Source organism: Physeter macrocephalus, chromosome 2, assembly GCF_002837175.3.
Source record: "Physeter macrocephalus isolate SW-GA chromosome 2, ASM283717v5, whole genome shotgun sequence".
NCBI classification, from domain to species: domain Eukaryota; kingdom Metazoa; phylum Chordata; class Mammalia; order Artiodactyla; family Physeteridae; genus Physeter; species Physeter macrocephalus.
Genome location: NC_041215.1, coordinates 73,553,155 through 73,561,510, shown reverse-complemented (window position 1 = coordinate 73,561,510; position 8,356 = coordinate 73,553,155). Strand labels below are relative to the sequence as shown.

The 8,356-nt window shown below is 38.4% G+C and overlaps 1 protein-coding gene across 12 annotated transcripts in view; it reads right to left on the bottom strand.

Moving 5' to 3' along the window:
* B3GALT1 (beta-1,3-galactosyltransferase 1) overlaps nt 1-8,356 on the bottom strand; it is a 112,267-nt gene that overhangs the window by 74,121 nt on the left and 29,790 nt on the right. For 7 of the 12 annotated variants that reach the window (XR_003676770.2, XM_055088302.1, XM_055088308.1 and 4 more), the window contains one exon: nt 4,426-7,990. The exons of 3 other annotated variants lie outside the window; for them this stretch is intronic. The gene's annotated coding sequence lies outside the window, so the exon portion shown is untranslated. The remainder of the gene's footprint in view (nt 1-4,425; nt 7,991-8,356) is intronic. 2 more of the 12 variants (XM_028478637.1, XM_028478673.1) reach the window with 1 other exon arrangement.

The following is an 8,356-nucleotide window of genomic DNA, read 5'->3' as shown; positions in this document are numbered from 1 at the left end:
GCAAGAGGGAAGAGATATGGGAACATATGTATATGTATAACTGATTCATTTTGTTGTAAAGCAGAAACTAACACACCATTGTAAAGCAATTATACTCCAATAAAGATGTTTAAAAAAAAAAAAATAATGGCATGGACTCTCAGCTTTTACCATCTTTTCTCACCACCATCAGATGTAGTTAACACGAAGATACATAGCAAAATATCCCCTGGAGGGCCACTAACATTTGGCATTGTTTTCCTCTGTGTAGTTGAGTTCAATGATTAAAACCTCGTTGAAAAAGGTATTACATTTTTTGGACCCTTTTTATTCTTTCTAATCACTTTTCCTTTTCTTTCAAACTTTACTTGTTTTGCATGAGATTGGGCGGGGGGCATAACAGAAGGCAGAAATAGTAACTTTATAATTGTCTACCTTATTCCCCGTGAGTGCCGACCTGCAGCACACAGCCTGTTTCGTGTTCTCTGCCAACCACCACAAATCAAATGTCTCACTAGACTCTATGCCCATACATGAGGGAGAACTCTCCAGTAATCAAAAGAATCATATAGTCAGAAGCTCTATTATTTAATCTAAAATGTTTCTTCCTTGAATGTATTCTTGTTATTCTCTTTATTCTTACTAATAAGATAATTTCATTATCTTGTAAACATAGCTTTCGAAGAGACTTGGATAGATTAATATAATTAGACTCACCTATTTAGGAAGGTTTCACAAATTATTCCAGCTTTTATAAATTATATTTAGAAAAATACTTGCATACTTTTCTACTGAGAATCTTTTTTTAATAAATATTGATTTTAGGCCTTTTTTATTTTCTAATATGGATTTTTAAAAAATTTATTTTATTTAATTTATTTTTGGCTGCATTGGGTCTTCGTTGCCGCACGGGCTTTCTCTAGTTGCAGCGAGCAGGGGCTACTCTTCATTGCGGTGCGCGGGCTTCTCGTTGCAGTGGCTTCTCTTGTTGCAGAGCACGGGCTCTAGGCGCGTGGGCTTCAGTAGTTGCAGCACGTGGGGCTCAGCAGTTGTGGCGCACGGGCTTAGTTGCTCCGTGGCATGTGGGATCTTCCCAGACCAGGGCTCAAACCCGTGTCCCCTGCATTGGCAGGCTGATTCTTAACTTCTGCACCACGGAAGCCCTCTACTGAGAATCTTAAAGCACATACTCTGTTAAAATAACTTTCCCTCCAGGAGTCAGGAATGGTGTATTACTTATTTTATTTATGGAATAATTGAGATAACACACTACATTCACTCAGAGGAGCAGATTCTTTCATTGTGTTGTTGTTTTATCTAATATTGCAGTTCTCTGATTCTGAATGTGTATTTTTAATTTTTCTTAACTGGGGTGAAATTCACATAAGAGAAAATTAACCATTTTAAAGTGAACAATGCAGTGGCATTCAGTACATTTACCACGTTGTGCACCACCACCTTTACTGACTTCCAAAATCTTTTCATCACTCCAAAAGGAAACCCTGTACCTATTAAGCAGTCACTCTCCTTGCTCTCCACCCTCCAGCCCTTGGAACCACCAAGAACTTTCTGTTTCTATGGATTTACCTATTCTAGAAATTACATATAAATGGAATTATATGTGACCATCTGTGTCTGGCTTTTTTCACTTAGCAGAGTGATGTCAAGGTTGGTCCGTGTTGTAGCATGTATCAGTACTTCATTCCCATGTGTTTTTAACAGCATGCAACTCTAACGCTTTCCAGTCTCTAGTGCTTTCAAGCTAATGTTGGCTTGAAAAATAAATGCAAAGATAGCAAATCCATGGGGTTATATTTCATATTCAACTTCTAGAAAGCCAAAGTATTGTGGAACACACAGATTTATCCAAGAGCTGCAGGATGCCTCCCTCCATCACGTGGCATCCCCATTTATTAGGCCATTCCTAGTGTTACTGAAAGAAATGAATAGCCTATAGCCTGTTGGAGATCTTCAACTTTGAAATGCCTTAAAAAATTTTTTTTTATCTGAAAGAACTTTCTTCCATGGTCTTCAGCTGTGTGATTTACATACAAGAACATCACAGCTTTTGTAGTTAACTCTGAAAAGCCTTTCCTTGGTCCTTTTTGGTGCATTCTGTCAATGACCATAGAGTGACACCTCCACACTAACTCAGGCTGCCTGTCAGGTATGATAACACCTGCAGAGCTGAAATAGAGTTGAAGTCCATCACTGAAACTTCAGCAAGGATCACTTCTCTGCTTTCAGAAAAGTGGCATTTTGGTAGTGGCAGGAAACAATTCCAGGGGACAACTATGCTTCTAAAGTATAGCAATTTAGTCAATAAGTCAGGCTTTATCGACAAAGCGTGCATCTGTAAGAGTGTGTCAAGATGTACTAACAAAAAGATGTGAGAGTCCCTGGGAGCTTTATGGGCAGAGAACTACTGTGGGAATTGACTATTTATTGAAAGTGCTTAACGACAGACAGCTGTGTAGAGATGTCATCATAATAGATGCCTTCTCTTTGTTAGTGAGTTCTTACAATTTTAGTGGGCCTTTCAGAGTACAGAATGTCTGTCTTCCTTAGAGCATGATTACTAAAGTTGATTGTTGAAAGCAGAGCTCTCAACCTTTTCTATGCCAATACACATACAGGAAAAGATATTAGAGCAGCACATCGGGGTCAATGGTCAAAGCTGATCATGTCTGGAGATGACTGGACCAGAGGTTCTGGTCACTCCGGGCCCCATAAGCCATCCCTAGGGCTCAGAGTTCAGTATTTCAGCACACCAGCTTGGAGGCGCTGATCTAAACCATTGTGTGCAATGCAATATTATCCATAAACATTTGTCATTCGAGACTCTTCGTCACAGGAAGTCTCTGTTTGCAAAAACTGCTTTGCAAACTTGATTCGCTGTCTTGAGGTACTGTCTTGAATATGGTAGATGTAACACAGACAAGATAAAAAATGAACTCTTGTGTGATGTTTTCTTGAGTCTCTTTGAAACTTGCTTGAGATCTGTGATCCATTCAGTGAGACAGACCTTGGCAGTTAGCAAGCAAATAATTGTCCTCACATTCACATTGACATTTTGATATACATTTTAACAAGCTGAATGTTTTTAGGATGTGTGATATTAAGTGGAAGGGATTACATATGTGGTAAATTCTTTTAATAGTTTTCCACAATTCTCTGAACAGATGGATCAAACTCTCTCATCCAGTGATTACTCTGAAATTAATAAGTTATGAGTTTGAGTGGCACTGTGAGAACAATACAATATGTGATGCTCTGGTTCTTACTGTTCTTTTTGATGGCTGTTTTCATAAACTGACATTCATATTTGGCCCTGCCTGCTGGGCACTGAACCACAGAGCCTCTGGACACATGAAATGAACAGTACCTACAAATTAGTGAGAGGCACTAATAGCTTCTCTGAGCATGTATACCAAGGGATTAGTATTTCAGCAGTCATTCTTGATGTAGTAGCTATGATCAATAAATACTAAACAATGAAAAAAAAAGCATATTGATCAGGGCTAACTGCATCAGAAAAACAGGAAATCACTGTCGATATACTTTATGCAAGTCAGAGCCTTTCCACAATAGAAAGAAAATGGACCTATCATAGCAGGCAACTTAAAGAAATCTGTTGGTCTTAAAATATCTACCATCCTGAAATACTTCTACTACCTTCCTGATGAGTCTGCCATTCCCTTCTCATCATGCAAACCATTAAATTCTGATAATCTACACACGACAAGCAATTCCAAGTGGCTCCAAATGTCCTTCTTCTGCTACGTGGCCTGTTTAAAAAGACTGACAAAATGTGTGGCGAGAAAGAGAAAAAAAAAATAACCTGGACATTGTTGTCCAAATACTTCACTTACGTCTGGCATCTAGTTACATTCAATGAAGGGATGAAAAAAGTGAATGAATGAAAAAAGATGCATTTCTGCTTGGGTAAGTCCCTCTTAAGGCTCTTCTGGACTCTCTGGTGATAGTACACCTACAGAGATCTAGGCTTCTCCCAATTCTGTGACCAAAATCTTTGCATTTAATGTCTTTGTTAATTGATAGGTGTCTCATCAGGAGATAAAGATGGGTGTAAGAATCAGCCCAGGTACCCTGACTTTCCAAGGAGGTACTAGGGAGTCGCTCTGACTGGCCCACCCCTCATTCTAGCAGAACGGGATAAGTCAGAGAAAATGGTTTGCTTTAACATTTTAATCAATCCCTAAGAATTTCACTCCAAAGGATTTGCCACCCCTCCCATTTGTGCAGGTTGATACTCCTTTATAAGTTCTCTTTTCCTTGAGAAAATGTGGTCCACAAGAAACCACAAGGTTCTGCTTATTAAAAGGACATAAATACATAAGTTATTTTTAATGCCAAAGTTGTCTCCAAATCCTAAGGAGGGAAAAAAACCAAAATATTGAAGTAGCTGTAGGGTCTCTATTTTACCTGCTAATGGAAGAAGCATACAGACTCTTCTCCTTCTGTCCACTATACATAAAACTTAGTTCTGTGTTTCCATGCAATTTATGCACTGATGAGAAAGGATGTTCAAGCACTTCAACCTTAGAGGAAAGAAAAAAAAGGACAGGAACATGAAAAGTATAGGAGAGGAAAGGTGTAGCGTGGGTCATAAGGAAACAGAAGAAGAAAATGGACGCGGAGTTGATGGAAGGGAGAACCAGGGAAAGGAAAAGGAGAAAAAAATGCAGAGGAGACAATAGAAGTAAAGTAGAACACAAGAGAGGTGAAGCAAGTAAATGGTGAACTGATTCAGAGTTAAGGAGGAAAAGCTCTTTCCTAGTTTATTATTCAACTACAAATGTACATCCACCAAACGTCTACACTTTTTGTCGTACTTAGCATTGGTATTCAAAACACATGGATTGGATGAATGGATATGTTACAGATCATCCCTAAATTCATGCTTGTTCTAGGCCAGTGGTTTTCAACTTCGGAACTACTGACAATTTGGGCTAGATAATTCTTTGTTGTGGGGACTGACTTGTGCATTGTAGGATGTTTAGCGGCATCTCTGGTCTTTAGCCACTACATGCTCCCAGTCAGTTGTGACAGAGGAAAATGTCTTCTGTCATTGCCAAATATCCTCTGAGGGCAAAATCACCCCTGGTTGAGAACCATTGTTCTAGGCATATGGACCCAATGGAGTAAATCCACTCAGTGCTTGAAATATCTTGGTAATTATTGACAATACACTGTAGAGACATCAAGGTACAAATATGTCATATTGTTTTAATTGTTCTCAGGAGACTGTAAATGTCCTCCTTTGGAGGAATGCTATAACAATATCATAGGAGGTTTTGCTTTTCCTAAAGTGTTTAGTTGGTAGATACGATGATTCATAATGATCATTAGCAATTGGTATACTAATAAATGTCATCAAGTGTCATGTCCATATATGTAGTTTGTTTACTTGTTCATTTTACATCTCTGTTAGTACAAAAACTCTATTATAAACTCTATGTTCCCCAAACTCTACTGAACAGTGGGACTATATATTTTTAGTTCCAAGTTAAATCTGGTTTGTGCCTGATACTCAGAAAAATTCAATGTGATTTTAATTGTCTCTTACTCTTCTCTCCAGTAGTCACTGGGAAGTTACTACAATCTACTTTTACTCCATATGAGAAGATCATTACTTGATCTTAAAAAACAAAACAAACCAAAAACAAAACAAAAACACCTTAGCACGTACACAGAGAAGAAACACATATAAGTGGAGACCAGAACTGAAAGACAGAATTCTAAGCATTGTTTTTCAAAGACAAAACAAAGCCAAATAATACGAAACTCAAGGTGCACAACGGCAAAAGGAATTCAGAAAGTTTTTCTAAATGTTACTCCCAATTGTCTTATGATCTAAATCATATTTCTCACTGTAGACCCTCAGATGTTTAGAAAGCAGAAATTGAAGTTATACAATGTCCCATTTCACAGACTAGGAAACTAAGGCAGGGAGCCGATGACAATAAAACAAATTCTTGTGACATGTTTGTCAAAGAGTATGTCAGATACAGAGAAGCACTGCTGGTTAATCCACATCCAGGCTCTGAATCCAATTTCAACTAAGCTTATCGAGTGCCTTTGGGGTCATTGCTGCACCACCTCATTCACCTGTGTTCTCTAATTTACTGCTCAGAAAACCGTGTGTCATCAGTTCTGCCATTCACACTTGAGAAGAGGAAACAGGTTTAGTAAGGTAATGTAATTTTCCCATGTTCAAGAAACTCAGTGAGTGTCAGAACTGGGATGTGGACAGCGTCTTCTAATTTCAAGGTTACGGATTTTCCTCTATACCATGTTAATTTCCATGAAGGGATGGTTGGGGGAAAATGGGGTGGAATTTTCCCAACAAAACACCCCGTCACATGGTTTACATGGCCAGAATCCCTCATCATTCACATCTATGTTCTAGTCATGTGAATGACATAATCCCTAAGATGGGAGAGAGAACATCCAGGTCTGGAGGTGCTGAGGGTGACTACAAAAGTCAGAAACATCTCTGTGGAGGTGGGAAAGCATCCTAGATACCTGTCATTGTGTGTGTGTGTGCGCGTGTGCCCATAGTTACATAACCATCTCTTTGTACAGTTGTCTAACACATTTTCTGATGTTCTTTTTGTACTCTGGTTTCTTTCATTTGGTTACAGACCCCTGAAGGGTAAGGACTCTATTGATTGTTTCTCTTGGGCCTTTTGACAGTACCTAGAGCAGAGCTCTGCCTGTAATAAAAGCACATTTCCTATTATTGTCCGATTTATATAAGACATTGCTGGTTACACAATCAGCTGTGTAGAAATTGGTAATACACGTAGTATTATTTCTTCATGTATTTGGGTATGGAAGCATCTCTGTTTAAGTTTCCTAAGATCCCTGTGAATACTATTAAATTAAAAAAAAAATCCAATGTTGCATAATCTTATTTATAGTCTAAATAGCAGGAAACTTGGGGAATGCTCGAAATACACTATTTAAAAATTCCTTTTGTTAAACGGTGCTTTAACCAGAGTTAAAATCACTCACTAGGAGAGGAGACCTTAAAAATTATAAAATAATCGCGCTTAATACTGTATCTCACAGTCTTCCTTTGAATTTGATTATCCTCCTACTTTTGTGTTTTGGTAATCTTATATTCCATGTCACTCATTTATATAATGATGGGGTCTCATGAGCTAATTAAAAATAATTATTTTCCAAGTATATGTGTTATAAGTTGAGGGTATGAAATCCCAAAATTATAGAAAAGTGTAAGAAAGAAAAGAGTATCATCTATAGCTATAGGGATAACCACTATATCTCTGGTTTTGGATGGTCTGCCTTTGAGTCTGGTTTCCATATACACATGCATATACAACCCCTTTCCCCTCCCCGACGTGTGTGTGTGTGTGTGTGTGTGTGTGTGTGTGTGTGTGTGTGTGTGTCTTTGTCTCTCTCTGTGTATGTGTGTATACTTTAAAAAGTAAACTGGAATTATACTCTTTACAGTTTATATTTTTATGTAACATTATATCATGAGCATTTCATCATTTTTTGTAAACACATCTTTTACTGGATAGAAAATATGCCATCATTTGTATATAGTATAATTTAACTAATTTCATACTGTGAACATTTAATTGGCTTAAAATTTTTGTCTCAAATAACAGCATAAAAAATTTCCTTATTCCCAAATCTTTATCTGCATTTATATTTATCTTCCTTCTTATAGAGTTCTAGAACTCACATTATTGGTTAAAAAGGCAGAAACATTAGGTTTTCCAGGAAGGTTAAATTTCCTACTACAAATTGCACATGGGAAGGATTACCTAAAGTAACCTCATCAGCATTAAACAGTATCATTTAAAAATTAGTGGGCTTCCCTGGTGGCGCAGTGGTTGAGAGTCCGCCTGCCGATGCAGGGGACACGGGTTCGTGCCCCGGTCCGGGAAGATCCCACGTGCCGCGTAGTGGCTGGGCCCGTGAACCATGGCCACTGAGCCTGCGCATCCGGAGCCTGTGCTCCGCAACGGGAGAGGCCACAACAGTGAGAGGCCAGCGTACAGAAAAAAAAAAAAAAAAAAATTAGTGCTTCTGCTCTGAGAGGCAAATGATAATATCCTATTGCTACTTTAATCTGCATTCTTTTGATTGTTAGTGAGTTTGATTTTTAATAAGTTTATTAACGTAATTAAGAAAACCCAGTTCATTAGCTTCAGTTCAAGTTTTAAGAATAAACACAGGGGAGCTACAGAAGCAAATATCCAAAGGATAATGGTTTCTCCAGTTTCATATAGAAAAACAAAACTCTGGGGGCTTCCCTGGTGGCACAGTGGTTGAGAGTCCGCCTGCCGATGCAGGGGACACGGGTTCGTGCCCCAGT